This window comes from Ursus arctos, unplaced genomic scaffold (assembly GCF_023065955.2).
Source record: "Ursus arctos isolate Adak ecotype North America unplaced genomic scaffold, UrsArc2.0 scaffold_20, whole genome shotgun sequence".
Taxonomy (NCBI): domain Eukaryota; kingdom Metazoa; phylum Chordata; class Mammalia; order Carnivora; family Ursidae; genus Ursus; species Ursus arctos.
The window spans coordinates 25,489,828-25,503,449 of record NW_026622875.1 but is presented as its reverse complement, the minus strand read 5'-3'; the positions used below and the strand labels follow the sequence as shown (position 1 = coordinate 25,503,449).

General features: G+C 40.3%; 1 protein-coding gene across 5 annotated transcripts in view; it reads left to right on the top strand.

Annotated features, from left to right (window-relative positions):
• The first annotated feature begins 5,426 nt into the window (after window positions 1–5,426).
• NCK1 (NCK adaptor protein 1) overlaps window positions 5,427–13,622 on the top strand; it is a 78,314-nt gene continuing 70,118 nt past the window's right edge. Inside the window, exons 1-2 of one of the 5 annotated variants that reach the window (XM_057315879.1) lie at window positions 5,464–5,596; window positions 8,367–8,465. The gene's annotated coding sequence lies outside the window, so the exon portion shown is untranslated. Of the gene's footprint in view, window positions 5,614–8,366; window positions 8,466–13,622 lie in introns of all 5 variants that reach the window. The other 4 variants (XM_057315881.1, XM_057315880.1, XM_057315878.1 and 1 more) reach the window with 4 other exon arrangements.

Below are 13,622 nucleotides of genomic sequence, written 5' to 3'. Positions count from 1 at the left end.
ATGAACCCAGTGTCTCTACTGTTATTAACAAAAGGTGATTGTGGTAGGAGAATGTTAAGTTTCATCACTAAAGGACGTAATACTTGAGAAAATGACTGCTTTCAGATGGAACTTCTGTGGCCCTAAAAATTGTTCATGCCCAGTGTTCTACAAATGTTTAATAAAAATCCTTCAATATTCAAAATCTTCCTTGGTGAAAAGTACACAATAAGATAAAATGCTTAATACCAAGCCCTGTTTTGTCATCTGCTTACATTAGAAACTAGAGGTGACTGGGTTGGGTAAGGGAGCTTGAGTTGAAGCAAGAAAGAGGGAACAAAGGAAAACAGCTGGTTTTTCAATGACCATAGTGGTTGTCCTACTTTCAAACAGGAAATTGGTCTTTCCTTTGCTATGGTTATATTAGGTAATGCATAGGAAATGGAAATAGGGAGAAGACTGGATTCTTGACAGCTCTACTTGGTTTATGCCATTTTGTGCCTGATGGTGGGAGACTTAATGTTGGGGCAGGGTCTATTTTTCCTCAGTTTTACAGTTCTTTTCCAAAACTTCCCTAGTTTATGATTTTGTAGCAAGTACATGTGTGAGCTGCAGTAAAGGTACTTCTTATCCCTGAAAAAAGATGCTAACGAATCACAGTATAGCAGAAAACTGATACAACATGGTAACTTGAAATTCTTTTCAAAAGGGCATAAAAGTTGGTAAAAGCATATAAGGTAGCATTAACTTGGGTCTAATTTGGGCAATTTTACTAATTTAGCACAACAAATGTTGATATGGTTATTAAGCTATTGTTATTTAGCACCAAATTCACTCTTCTGTACTTACTTCTGTGATGCTATGGCTCAGACCCTACAAATTATATTTTTCCTATGCTGGCTGGTGTCTCACTAGGTTCCATCAATAAAGGGCATTAGAGGGAGACTAGAAGACAGGAGAAGGGGAGAAAGGATTTCCTCCTTTCCATTTGTTTGCAGTTTCTGTCATTGTTACCCCAGCAATAAGCAATAGCCCTTCGCTCCAGCAGCAGCAATTGATCTTAGCCTTGAGGTTCTTTTGGTACTACTCCGTCCCCTAGCAGCCTCATCATATCCCTCTCAGTAGGAGGAGGACCAGCTAAATAGCATCCTTTCTGGGATCTGAGCTATAGCTCAGCTAGGTCATTCCTCTGAGCTTCTGAGACCTTATAGTCCAACCTTGACCCCTCTTTTTCACTTGCCCTAGGGTGGTAGCTGCTCCGTACAGTTATCACCTCTGGGCTCCTGCAGTGCTCCCTTTTTGCTTTTTCAGTCCATCAATACCCAATACTAGATTCTTTCTGTTGTAATATCTTGTGATTTCTGTCTTCTTGACTAATATGTCTCTAAAACATTTCCCCAAAGAGCCCACCGTCATTAGTAGGGTATCTGTGCTTTTGGGATGATGTTAATGTTCAGATTTTCCAGGAATTACCAGACACTGGCTCTCAACTATCCAAACTGAAGAAATCCAAATTGAAGCACAGAAAGAAAAAGTTTTGGGGCGCCTGCGTGGCTCAGTCGTTAAGCGTCTGCCTTCAGCTCAGGGCGTGATCCGGGTGTTCTGGGATCAAGCCCTGCTCCTTCGCTGGGAACCTGCTTCTTCCTCTCCTGCTCCCTCCGCTTGTGTTCCCTCTCTCGCTGTCTGTCTCTCTCTCTGTCAAAAAAAAAAAAAAAAAAAAAAAAAAAAGGAATCTTAAAAAAAATTTTTTTAAAAGAAAAAAAAAGTTTTGAAAAAAAAATGGGCAGAGCCTGGAATGGCCTGTACTAAGGACCAAGAAGTCTAGCATAAGTGTAATTGTAGTCTCAGAAAAGGAGAGAGAGGGAAAGGGGCAGAAAAAAATATTTGAAGAAATATTGGCCAAAAGATTTCTAAATTTGATAAAAGGAAACAACAACATGAATCAGTAATTCACAGATACAGGGAAATAAGTGAACCCCAAGCAGCATAAATACAAAGAAAACCACACCTAGAAACATAGTGCAACTGCTGATAAACAAAGATAAAGAAACAAAACTTTAAAAGCAGCAAGAAAAAAAGACATATGACATACGGGAAAATAGTAATACAGCTAGCTTCTCGTCAGAAACACTGGAGGCCAGAAAAAAAACCAATGACATTTTAAAGTGCTGAAGAAAACCCACCTGATGGCTTCTTATCACCTATAGGATAAAGGCTAAGGTCCTTAACTTCTATAACCTGCTATTGCTTACTTTTCTAGTCATCTTCCGCTCCAGCAATATTGTGTAATACCTTTTCAATTGTGTAATACCTTTTCAATTGTGTAATACCTTTTTAAATGCAGGCCCCTCTATGTGGAAAACCCATCTCATCTTTGCCTGCTTATTTGCCTGACTAGCCTGACCACACGACTCCCCCTGTGGTTTAATGTCTCCCTGCCCATATCTATAGTTGTCTTAACTATGTTAATAATAAATATATTTAAATCTCATTCTCTGACACTGGATTGAGCTCCTTTCAGTTAAGGCTGATCTTTAGATTTCCAGCATCTATTATAGTGCCTACCACAGAGTGGACTCGGTGAATTTTTGTTGAATTAATTCCAATAAAGGCATAACAACACTCAGTCCAGAAATTAAATTTAGTTCCCAGGGTCCACTAATTTCTATACTTCACAGTCAAGCTTGTGATTAGTTATTTCTTGTTGATTAGTAAGTAGGGCTTTTTTGTTGTTGTTGCTGTAAACAGTCCTACCTGGCAGTGATGTTAAACCAGATCATCCTCTAATCATTTCTAACTATAAGCTATCAAGTTTCCTGGGAAAGATCTTGAGACATGGAGGCTCATTTTCCCCTTCCTTGTCTTCCCGAATCCTTTCCTTCAGGATTAATGAAGTGAGCTGCCTACATGTTTTTATCCTAGACAGATCAGCTATCCCTAGCCAAAGCCCCATTTCTAATCCATAGGTCATAAGTTTTGTTCTAAATATTATTGTCACCTGATTCTGGCTAGTCCCTGGTCCATTCAACATTAATGAGCAGGGGTGATTCCCATTTTTGGTTTGAGTTCTGCTAAAAGAGAGGAAGAAGTCACGTGCGTGTTTATACTTGGAAATTGGGGAGACAGGGTGTATGGAAGGAAGTCTCTGGGACAACTCCCATCCCATAAGAACATGCACTCCATTCCTTCTAAGTCACCATGCTGCCATTTTATATGACTTTTGCCTATCTACCTTTCTACCCAGTGTTTTCTTGTTTCATTGCTATTTGTTTTTTTCCTTCAATTCCTTCTCCTTTTCATGTTTTTTGAGCTTTTCTTTTTCTTTCTTTCTTTCTTTCTTTCTTTCAGATTTCCTGGTAAGAATGGGTGATGGGGAAACTTAAAGAAGGAAAACTAAAAGGAAAACGCATGTTTACAGGGAACTAAAAACCCTTTTAAAAGAAATCTCTTTCCCTTGTTTCTTCTATTGCTTAAATAGGTTAGGTGGCCCACAGTAGTCAAGAGATCTAGATCAAAATCTTGTGAAGGGTCTGTTCAGACCATTGGTTCATAAGTTTAAAATTTCAACTTATGATCTCGGCATATTTTTCTGGGTTTATTTTCCCCACTTACAGCAGTGGTATAAGCTACCTGATGGCAAGAACCACTTCACCTGTTGTATTAACACTCCCAACCCATCACATGTTAAATATGTAAGTAGAATTGAACTGAGCCAGGTTTTGCTAACAGTTTGTTGCATGATTTTGGAGAAACAGTTTTCACCTCTGGATAATCATTTCTCCAGCTCAAAAAATGAATATAATAGCATCTCAATCCATAAACTATATAAGATGTATCAACAAATAAAGCTATTATATTAGCTTGAGCTGCCAATAACAAAATACCAACAACAGAAATTTAATTCTTCCTGGTTCTAGAAGCTGAAGTCCCACATCAATGTGCCAGCATGGTCAATTAAAGGTGAGAGCTCTCTTCCAGGTTTGCACGTGGCCCCCTTCTCCCTCCTCTCATGGTGGAGATAGAGAGCAAACTCTCTGCTGTCTCTTTTTACAGGAACACCAATCCTACAGGATTAGGGCCCCACTCTTATCTCAATCTTAAATACCTCCTAAAGGCCCTATCTTCAAATACAGTCACATTAGGGGTTAGGGCTTCAAAATACGAATTTTGGGAGGGGACTAACTCAGTCCATAGTAGCCATGATAAATATGCAAAGGAATTTAGACCATCAGAACAAATTTAAAGTTCACTTACATTATTCACTTTGGATGCTAATAATGGGATATAGACATAGAGTAGCTGTTGCCCAGAGTTTCATGGTTTATTTGCCAGAGCCAACTTGAAGCCAGGAAGGGGGCGAAGGCGATTTGTGCTTGACTTTGTGATCCTAAATAATGGCAACCAAACCACAGACATCAGAACTCAAATGAATAATTTTGAAGTTAAATGCAGAAAAGTGTGAACCCTTTGGACTTACAGTTAGGGCCAGGATTAAAGAAGGCAATGGAGATGTATTAATGCCTTAAACATTACTTATCACTTATTATGTAGTAGGCAGTGGGGAAAAATACTGACATGGTTCCTGACTTAATGAGTATACCAACTAGGTAGGGATACGGACAAACTCAACAGCTTGTTTGGAAAAAATATCTGTGCTCCATTAAAGGTATCTAACCCAGCAGGCTTCCCTGAGGAGGCGACGCCTAAGCCGAGGGGAGTCATAAAGATGTTTCAGAAGGCATGAGGCAGATTGAGGTGGGGGGCTGCAGTACTGGCGTGAGGAGAACCAACTTACTGATGACCCTGCAGGTGGCTGGGACCGGGCCGCTAAGCATGGGCACGCCTGGCACCGAAGGTCATTGTCCTCCTCACGGCATGGCTACCGCAGCTGAGACTGGAAGCTATCCACGCACCGTGGCACTTGGAAGGCCCTCAGACTCAGCTTATTCTGGTTTGTGGCTCAAATTAACCACACATCTTACATTTTTCTCTCAGGTTCCTATTTCCAGGCCTTTTGGTTTGTTTTTCGTTTTCTCTCCCTGCCCCTAAAAACCTTCTGTCGGCAAGACCCTCTTCAGGTGCAGAAACCAGGAGGAAGCTCCCAGAACATTTGGGGCTGAACTCAAGAAGCAGTAATTTCTGCTGTGGAGTCCCTAACGTGGCGCTGAGGAGGAAGGCCCAAAGTAATCAGCTACAGCAACCGGAGACGCAAAAACGACATGGTCCAGGGTCAGACCAGCCACTTCGCCTTTCGCTCACTCTCTGCAGAACAGCCTGTTTGCTCCACGCCCAGCTCAGCACTTGATTGACAGGAGGGCTGGCCCAATCCGAGCGCGGCGCAGACAGCTCTCGCTTCAGGGATAGGAGAGAAGGGAGCGACTGAACCTATCGGATTGCGCCGGGAGGGGGTTTCCTGCCCGCGCGGATCCGCCTACGGCCTCCCGGCCAGTCGGCGCCGGAGCCCCGCCCGCCCGCCGCGCGCGTCCCGCCCCTCTCCCGAGAGCTACGCGGCGGCAGAGCGGAGGCCTCGTGCCGTAACGGCCATCGCGGCGGCCGCGGTGGTCTCCCGGTGCCCTCCTCAGGTGAGCTGGGGCCGCACGGACCCGGCAGAGGGAAGGTGAGAAGGTCCCGCCGGTAGGCAGAGCACAGACAGCCTTTCCTTTCCCCATGCGTCCACACAGCCTGTTACTCGCTGCGTCGCTTCCTCTTCTCCGGCGAAGTTAGCCCCCCGGGCGCCGTCTGCCGGCCCTGAGCTGAGCCGGAGGGGGCGGGGAGGCCGCTCCGCCGGGTCTGGGCGTTTGCATCGCGGCTCCGCGCGACCCTCTGGCCTGTGCCCTGGACCGCGCAGCCCCAGGCCTCGCTTTGGCTGGCCGCTCCTGCGAGGCTGGGAGGTCGAGTGTACGGCGCTCGCGCTCTCCTGGTTCTTTTTCTCGCTAAAAAGTCCTGTTGCCTGTTGTGGCGTAATCGGAGGCGAGGAAGGTAGGGACGTGGTAGAAGAGGGAAGCGGCGCGCTCACCTCCAGGAGGGGAGGGGGCGGTAACCTGTGCTGAGGGTGGACATCCTGGGATGCGCCCTGTGCCCCCCGCCGCAGCAGTTTCCCTCGTTCTCGGGAAATCTGGGTTATTTTAATCCTGTGGACCTGCTGTAGTTTCGTACGCTTGCTTGTTGCTTCGGCTGGCTGTGAGCTTTTGACTTAAGTGTAATATATCCGGTAAAAAAAAAAAATTATCTCAGTACTTGGTTTCGTGACATTTTGTGGTGTTTCCATAAAAGTTAAATTTGCCGTTAGAAGCTCGGGAAGCTGGATTTTGTTTAGGGCTGAAAACTGTAACCTTATAGGCGCTCACTTAATGTCGAACGATGAGCTGGTCACCTAAAAATAATTCTACCCGTTAGATTTGGTAAGAAAACATAGGAGTTAAGAAAGAATGAAGTTGAGAATTTTCGAATCTCATCTTGGGCGGTGAGCAAAGAAGCTCAGTGTCTGGTCAAAACGGGTAAATGTTGCAAGAGGTATTCATTTTGAAAAGTCTTATTTTGGTAGATTAATGAAAAACCAACTATACAATTTACTAAACACCTGGAAAGCACTGTTCCTAAAATCTTAATCTTCATCGAGGTCACAAAGTAAATGGGTAAATAATCCAAGAGGAAGGTTTTGTTTGATAATTGCCAGTTATATTCAATTCTTAAGTAGGCTCCCATCACGGTTTGATAGTAACAAGAAATATGCATTGGTTGATTAATAGTAGTTTCGTTCCATCCTGATCATAGAGTCTGAAATTTTCTTTTTTGGGAAAATTGTGATCTGGAGAAATTAGCTATAATATCTGTAAACCCTATTCGCAGAGTGCTCAAGATTCGGCTGTGCTTGTTCACATATTAAATTTTAAATTGTTCACTTTATTTTTCTATGCATTATCTTTTAGTCCAGATTTTACCAGTGCTTTCAGGTCCACGTAAATAAAATTTGAAGCACACACGGAATGTTTTGTTAGATACTGAATGGTACTTTATGCCCCTGGGTTTATTTTTCTTTTGGACCTTTGAGAACTTTCTTGCCAAAAACTGAAGGTAGATTTAATGTGATTATTGTTATAAATCACTTGTCAGGAGGACTTAATTTAATAAATACAGAATGTAGTCCATTTTTTCTTATCATAGTATCATAGTCTAATAACTTTCACAATTTACTTACCTTTATAATACGGAAAAATACCAAATATTCCCTACCTACATCAGAAGACTAAATGATTTGTTATTTAGTCGATAAGTAAAATTGGAGGAAACTTGTGAAAGCACTAAGCATTTAACAAATTCTTCATAAATACTTGGGTGTGCTGTTTTAGGAAGACAACTGATATTTATTTTAAAAATTTATTTATTTAGAGATCATCCTGCCTGCTCATTTGGGTGAGGAGGAGGGAGGCGCAGAGGGAGAGGGAAGGGGTCTCCCTGCTGGGCACAGAGCATGACCGATGGGACTTTGGGCTGGATCTCAGGACCCTGATATCTTGACCTGAGCCAAAACGAAGAGTTGGTCTCTCAACTGACTGAGCCACCCAGGCGCCTCAGGAAGACAACTAATTCTTAAAGATTATTTAATTAAGACAATAATTCTATCTGGATGATCCTTATTTTACTGATTCCATAGGCTGACTTTGTTTGGTAATATTACGCTTGCAGCTACCTGGACACAAACCTCGGTTTTGTTTTTGACATCCCGTATCCACATAGCATTGGCTAATTTTTGTCAGCCATTTTTTGGTAATTTCTTTGAGATATATTCCTTTCCACTAGCTTGTAATTGCGTTTTCTGGCCTACTCTTTCTCCCTACCCAGTGTGTCCTGCCTTCCACCTTAATCTTAAAATTATGTATTCCCCATGTCCCTCGCTGAAACTAGCAATGGCTTCCTATTATCTACAGAGTATACCTCCGAATTCCTAGTCTTCTAGTAGTCTGCTCAAAACCTATTTTTTTTCTTACGACAGCACTATTTCTCTGTGGGAGCTGTCCATCCTAAACCAATCTCATCCTCATTCAGATTCTGAGTTTTTCTACCTTTGTTGAGAATTTGATTGCCTGTGCATAGCCTGCCTATTCTTTAAAAGAAGTCCCCTACCCCCCAAATTACCAAAGTAGCAAATGAAGTCATATTTTGTTGAAGTTTCGTTTTTGGTCCTGAAGTCAGTGCAGCCTTCCAGGTCCTTCAGTTTTCTGTATTGTTGCTTTCCTTTGAACCCATTGCCCTTACTGTTTTATCATTCCTTGGGTTTTTTTTTTGTTTTGTTTTGTTTTTGTTTTTTGAGCTTTATGTGGATTTGTATCATAATATCATGGAACAATACTGTGGGAACGTTGGAATTCCAACCTTTTGTTTTATAGGTAAGGAAAATGAAAGCCATACAGAATAGCTGCACAAAAATTCACACATCTAATGCTGGTGGCAGAGCTGAAACTCACACCTTGATTTCTTAACTTAAGGTCTGTGTATTCTTTTTTTTTGGGTAAGATTTTGTTTATTTATTTGAGAGAGAACAAGTGCGGGAGAGAAAGCACCAGCAGGGTGAGGGGCAGAGGGAGAAGCAGACTCCCCGCTGAGCAGGGAGCCCTATATGGGCTCCATCCTGGGACTCCAGGATCATGATCTGAGCCCAAGGCAGACGCCTAACTGACTGAGTCACCCAGGTGCCCCTTGGTCTGTGTATTCTTTAAAAAAACTTTTTTCCCCGTGTTATTTCCTAAGAAGCTATACTACTTTTCATCTCTTGGAATGCATTTTTTTAAATTGTTTGCTTCACTTTACTTTGCATTTTGTGTCTTTATACCTTCCATAGATTAAAAATTTGTATGTGAGGGCAGTGGGATCTTCATGACTTGGATTGTTTAAATCATTAAAACTGATTTAAAGTCTTTTTCTATGCTTGTTAGATGTATTAACAGCATTAACAAAAATAATATTGTCATTTCTATAGTTGACCCATGATTCATTAAAAAGTGAATGGCTCTCTTAGAATTTTTACTCCTTGAGTTTAGTTTGTTTGAATCTCTTAATTCAAAGAGACTGATTGCTGCTTTGTCCTCTTGTTCATCTGTCAGAAACCTGATTATTGAGCAATCTGTTTATTGAGCAAAATATTCTGAAAACATTTGTTCAGTTTGGGTAGTCAGAGCTTTTTTATATTTGCTCTTGACATTTTTTTTCCCTCTTTAACTAAAGTGTTCTGCAGCATGGGATTGTCTTGGTGTTTTTGTTTTTGTTTTTTTGTTTTGTTTTGTCTTTTACACTTACGTAGCAAGAGTTGAATAGTGTAATGTAAGGTAGCATAAAAAACTATCAGGTGAAATATTTCTGGGAGAAATGTTTTACCCTTTTGGTTTTAAACAGGTTAGTAGCTGTTTTTCTTTTATTTTTTGTTTATGATGGCTTGTTTTTTGTTTAAATAAATTATCTGCTAAAATAAACCATTAAAACACTGATTCTCTCATTACTAATTCCTGAAATTGTATTTAAGGATTGCTGAATTGGACATAAGTATGGTATGAATAATTTCTGCTTTTGTTGAAACAGACCAAATGAATAAAGCAATGAGAATAGCCTTTAAAAATCGCTTCTCGGCCTTTTGGCTAAGATCATGTGGAGAATAGCCTTTAAAAAATGGATGCATCTAGGGGCACGTGGGTGGCTCAGTCGTTAAGCGTTTGTCTTCGGCTCAGGGTGTGATTCCTGGTGTTCTGGGATCAAGCCCCACAACAGGCTCCTCCACTGGGAGCCTGCTTCTTCCTCTCCCACTCCCCCTACTTGTGTTCCCTGTCTCGCTGCCTGTCAAATAAATAAAATCTTTAAAAAAAAAAAATGGATGCATCTAAAAAGCTTTTTTTGTTTTTTTAGAATCAGCCTTCCAAAAATTTCAGTACTTATTTTCCAAATCATGTTGTATTTAGATCAACTCAAATAATTGATATAACAAAGAATTTAATATGCCCTTGTATTTTTGGGGCATTCCAGCAAAACAAAAATTTATATTTACCACAAAAACATTCTTTTAATTAAATAAGACTTTGAAAAATTTTCCTTAGAAATTTTTTATTGCTTCCAGGTACTATATGTTCTTGCATGATAACATTTTTTATGTTTAGAAACATTTAGAATACTTTGTGTACAGCCCCTTCCCCCCAGAATTCTGCCCTGGGAAGTCAGTTACTTTAATCTTTCTATGTTTTTTTTTCCCATTTCTTTTCCATATTTTTTTTTCCTTCTTAAGATTTTATTTTTAAGTAATATCTGCAACCAGTGTGGGGCTCGAACTCAAAACCCTGAGAACAAGAGTTGCACGCTCCACCGACTGAGCCAGCCAGGCACCCCTCCGTATCCTTAAAAAGGCCATATAGAAGGCCTTCCGTGATTTGGCTTTTGCCCATTTCTAGCTGCATCTCTTGCCATTTTCCCTTTCCCCTCCTTTTCCTTTCAAAGGCCAAGATTTTTTTTGCCTTGGAACCTGTGAACATGCTCTTCCCGCTGGGCAGATGGCTCCCTTAGGTTAATTAATGTTAAGTTTGGCTGCTGGTAATAAAAAAAAAAGACCAAATAATTTCTCTTCTCACTCGAGAAAAATTCAGGGTTTGCATGGGACTCGTTTATTTAAATATTTTTTCCAGGTGTTTTTTTCCCTAGTAAAAATAATTCTGAAATAAAGATCTTTGTATGCAAAGCCTTAGATTTTTTTTCCCCTTTGATTAATTACTGTTGTGGGATGATGCAATTGAAAATGTCATTGATTTCTTTAAAAACTTGTTAGAGAAAGTATCATTTAAATTTTTTAAAATAGCAAAGTACACAAATTTCATTGAATAGCTCAGTGAGTTTTTTTTTTTTTTTTAAGATTTTATTTTATTTTTTTTGACAGTGAGAGAGGGAACACAAGCAGGGGGAGTGGGAGAGGAAGAAGCAGGCTCCCAGCGGAGAATGGAGCCCGATGCGGGGCTCTATCCCTGAACGCTGGGATCATGCCCTGAGCTGAAGGCAGATGCTTAATGACTGAGCCACCCAGGCGCCCCCAACTCAGTGAGTTTTTATATTTGCATCCCTCACCCAGATCAGGGTATAGAATATTTCCAGCGCTCCAGAAAGCTCTCTCATGTGTCTTCTCAATCACTATTTTCTATCCCCCAAAATTAATCACTGTTGTGACCTATATCATTTTTGCCTGTTCTTGAACTTAATGGAACCATAAAGTATACAGTCTTTTGTGGGTGACTATTTTTGCTTAATATTGTGTTTGTGAGATGCACCTATGATGTTGGGTACAGCAGTAGTTGGTCTTTTTTACTGATAGTAGTTTTCTGTTGGATGAAATACACAATTAAAAAAATTCACCATTAATGGATATTTGGTTTGTAGCTAGTTTTTTAGCTATTGTGAATAAAGCTGCTATATACATTTACCTGCAAGTCTTCCAGTGGGCGTAACAGTCATTTCTTTTGTGTATGTATACCTGGGAGTAAAGTTACTCCTTTCTTGTCTACCAGTTTTTGGACCTGTTGGGAGCAGCTTTCTGTCTTGTCCATAGTAGTTTTCTGGAATTTCTTCCTTTACCATAAGACTAGTGACTTCCCCTTGTCTTTCTTCTGTGTTAAATCTCCTATTTTCTGTGAATCATGTAGTTCTTTTTTTGGTTTGACCCTTCCTTTGATGGAATATATCCCATAGTCAATTCCTGTGAAAGACTGAGATCTTGCATAATAAAATGCCCTCTTTTTTTGTGGTCTTCCCATGGGATTTTGGTGGGTAATGAATTCTAGTTTAGAAATAATTTACTTTCAGAATTCTGAAGGCATCTCTCCATTGTTTTCTGGCTTGTGATCCTTTTGAGAATTTTGAAAACATTCTGATTCCGGATCCCAATTTTTTTTGCTTTTTTGGAATTTTGTATCTCTTGTATTCTGAAATTTTATGATGGTGTGACTTGGCATACATCTGTATTTGTCTGTTTTCCTGGATATTCACTGTGCCTTCAGACCTGCAAAATTACATTTATCAGTTCTGGGAAATTTTCTTGTATTATTTCATTAATGATTATATTAGTCTGCTAGGGCTGCCATTACAAAATACCACCGGCTGGGTGGTTTAAACAACAAAAATTTATTTTCTAAGTTTGAATGCTGAGAAGTCTAAGATCAAGGGTTGGTTCCTGATGAGATCTCTTCCTGGCTTGTAGACAGCTGCTTTTTCACTGTGTCCTGTTACAAAGCCTTTCTGTATGGAGAGTTAACTCTCTCCTCCTCCCCTTATGAGGATACCCGGTTAGTTGGATTAGGGCCCCACCCTTATGACACCTCGTTTAACCTAAGTTACCTCCTAAAGTACCTGTCTCCAAAATCAGTCACTTTGGGAGTTGGGGCTTCAACATAATGGGGCGGTGGCAGAGAGACACTATTCAGTCCTTAATAGTAGTTTCCTCTCCTTCCTTTTGTTTCTCTCTCTCAAAGTTTTCTGTTATTTCTGCTAGTTCTGTTTGTATCTCAGACTAGTCTTTGGACATTTGTTTTTCTTTTTTCTTTTTCATCTCCTAGTCTTTTTGCTCTATGTTGTATGAGAGGTTTCATTAACTTTATTTCCTAAGCCTTTAGCTGAATTTTTCATTTTTGCCAGCAAGATTTTGATTTCCCAAGAACTCTTTGTTCTTTAAAAATTCTTTTTTATAGAGATTATCCTTTGCTAGTTTCATGGATGCATTTTCTTCTCTAATTTCCAAGGGTATAAAAGTGTCTTTTTTTTGCCCTTGTTTCTTCTTGGAGACTCTCTTCTAAATTGTTTTCTGACTTTTATGTTGGAGGCTTGCTTCAGGTGTCAGTAATCCTTGGATGTTATCTTGAGACTAAAAGCTTGAATTGATGGGGTCTTGAAGACTTTGAGCTTCATTGCATGGCGGTGCAAGTGAGCCATTTTTTTGAGAAAACCTTTATGTCTGGGAAGTATTTCCTCTTGGGGGAAAACACAATCTTCTTGAGGGCTGTAGGTTTGCCCTGTGTGTGTGAGAGAGAGAGAGAGAGAGAGAGAGACTGGATTTCTCATTCCCCATTTTTGGTAGGGTACACAGATTTTTAGTTATATCTGGTGACCCCATTTCAGAGTTGTGTAGCCAACCATCAGGTAGATTTGGGGAGGAAACTTAAAAGGATTTAATTACTTCTTAGCTTTCACCCATTTTTCCTTATTTAACCTTGTCTTTTCTCAGTTTAAGCAGTAGCAGGTGCCACCAGTTCCTGACTCTTGAGGATTCCAAGGTATAAATTGGGTTTTTCAACTCCTGGGTTTGGCTTCACCTTTCTGGAATTCACTGAGGTAGTAAGCAGTTGTCCATCTGTCTTTTTAGGTTACAAAAATTTGTGGCTATTGCTTGCTTTCCTGTGTATTTTGCCTACTGTGTTAATTTCCTTAAAAAGAAAAGAAAACCTATTAGTGTTAAATCCACTATTTTAATTGGAACCTCCCAAAAACCTTATTTGTACTGCCCTAAGGAAGCCAAAAATGATTTTACTTTTTTGAAGGGTTGTAAGAAAAGAGAAATACTTGACAGAAACTGTGTGTGGCCCACAAAGCCTAAAATATTTACTATCTGGCCCTTTAGAGAAAAAGTT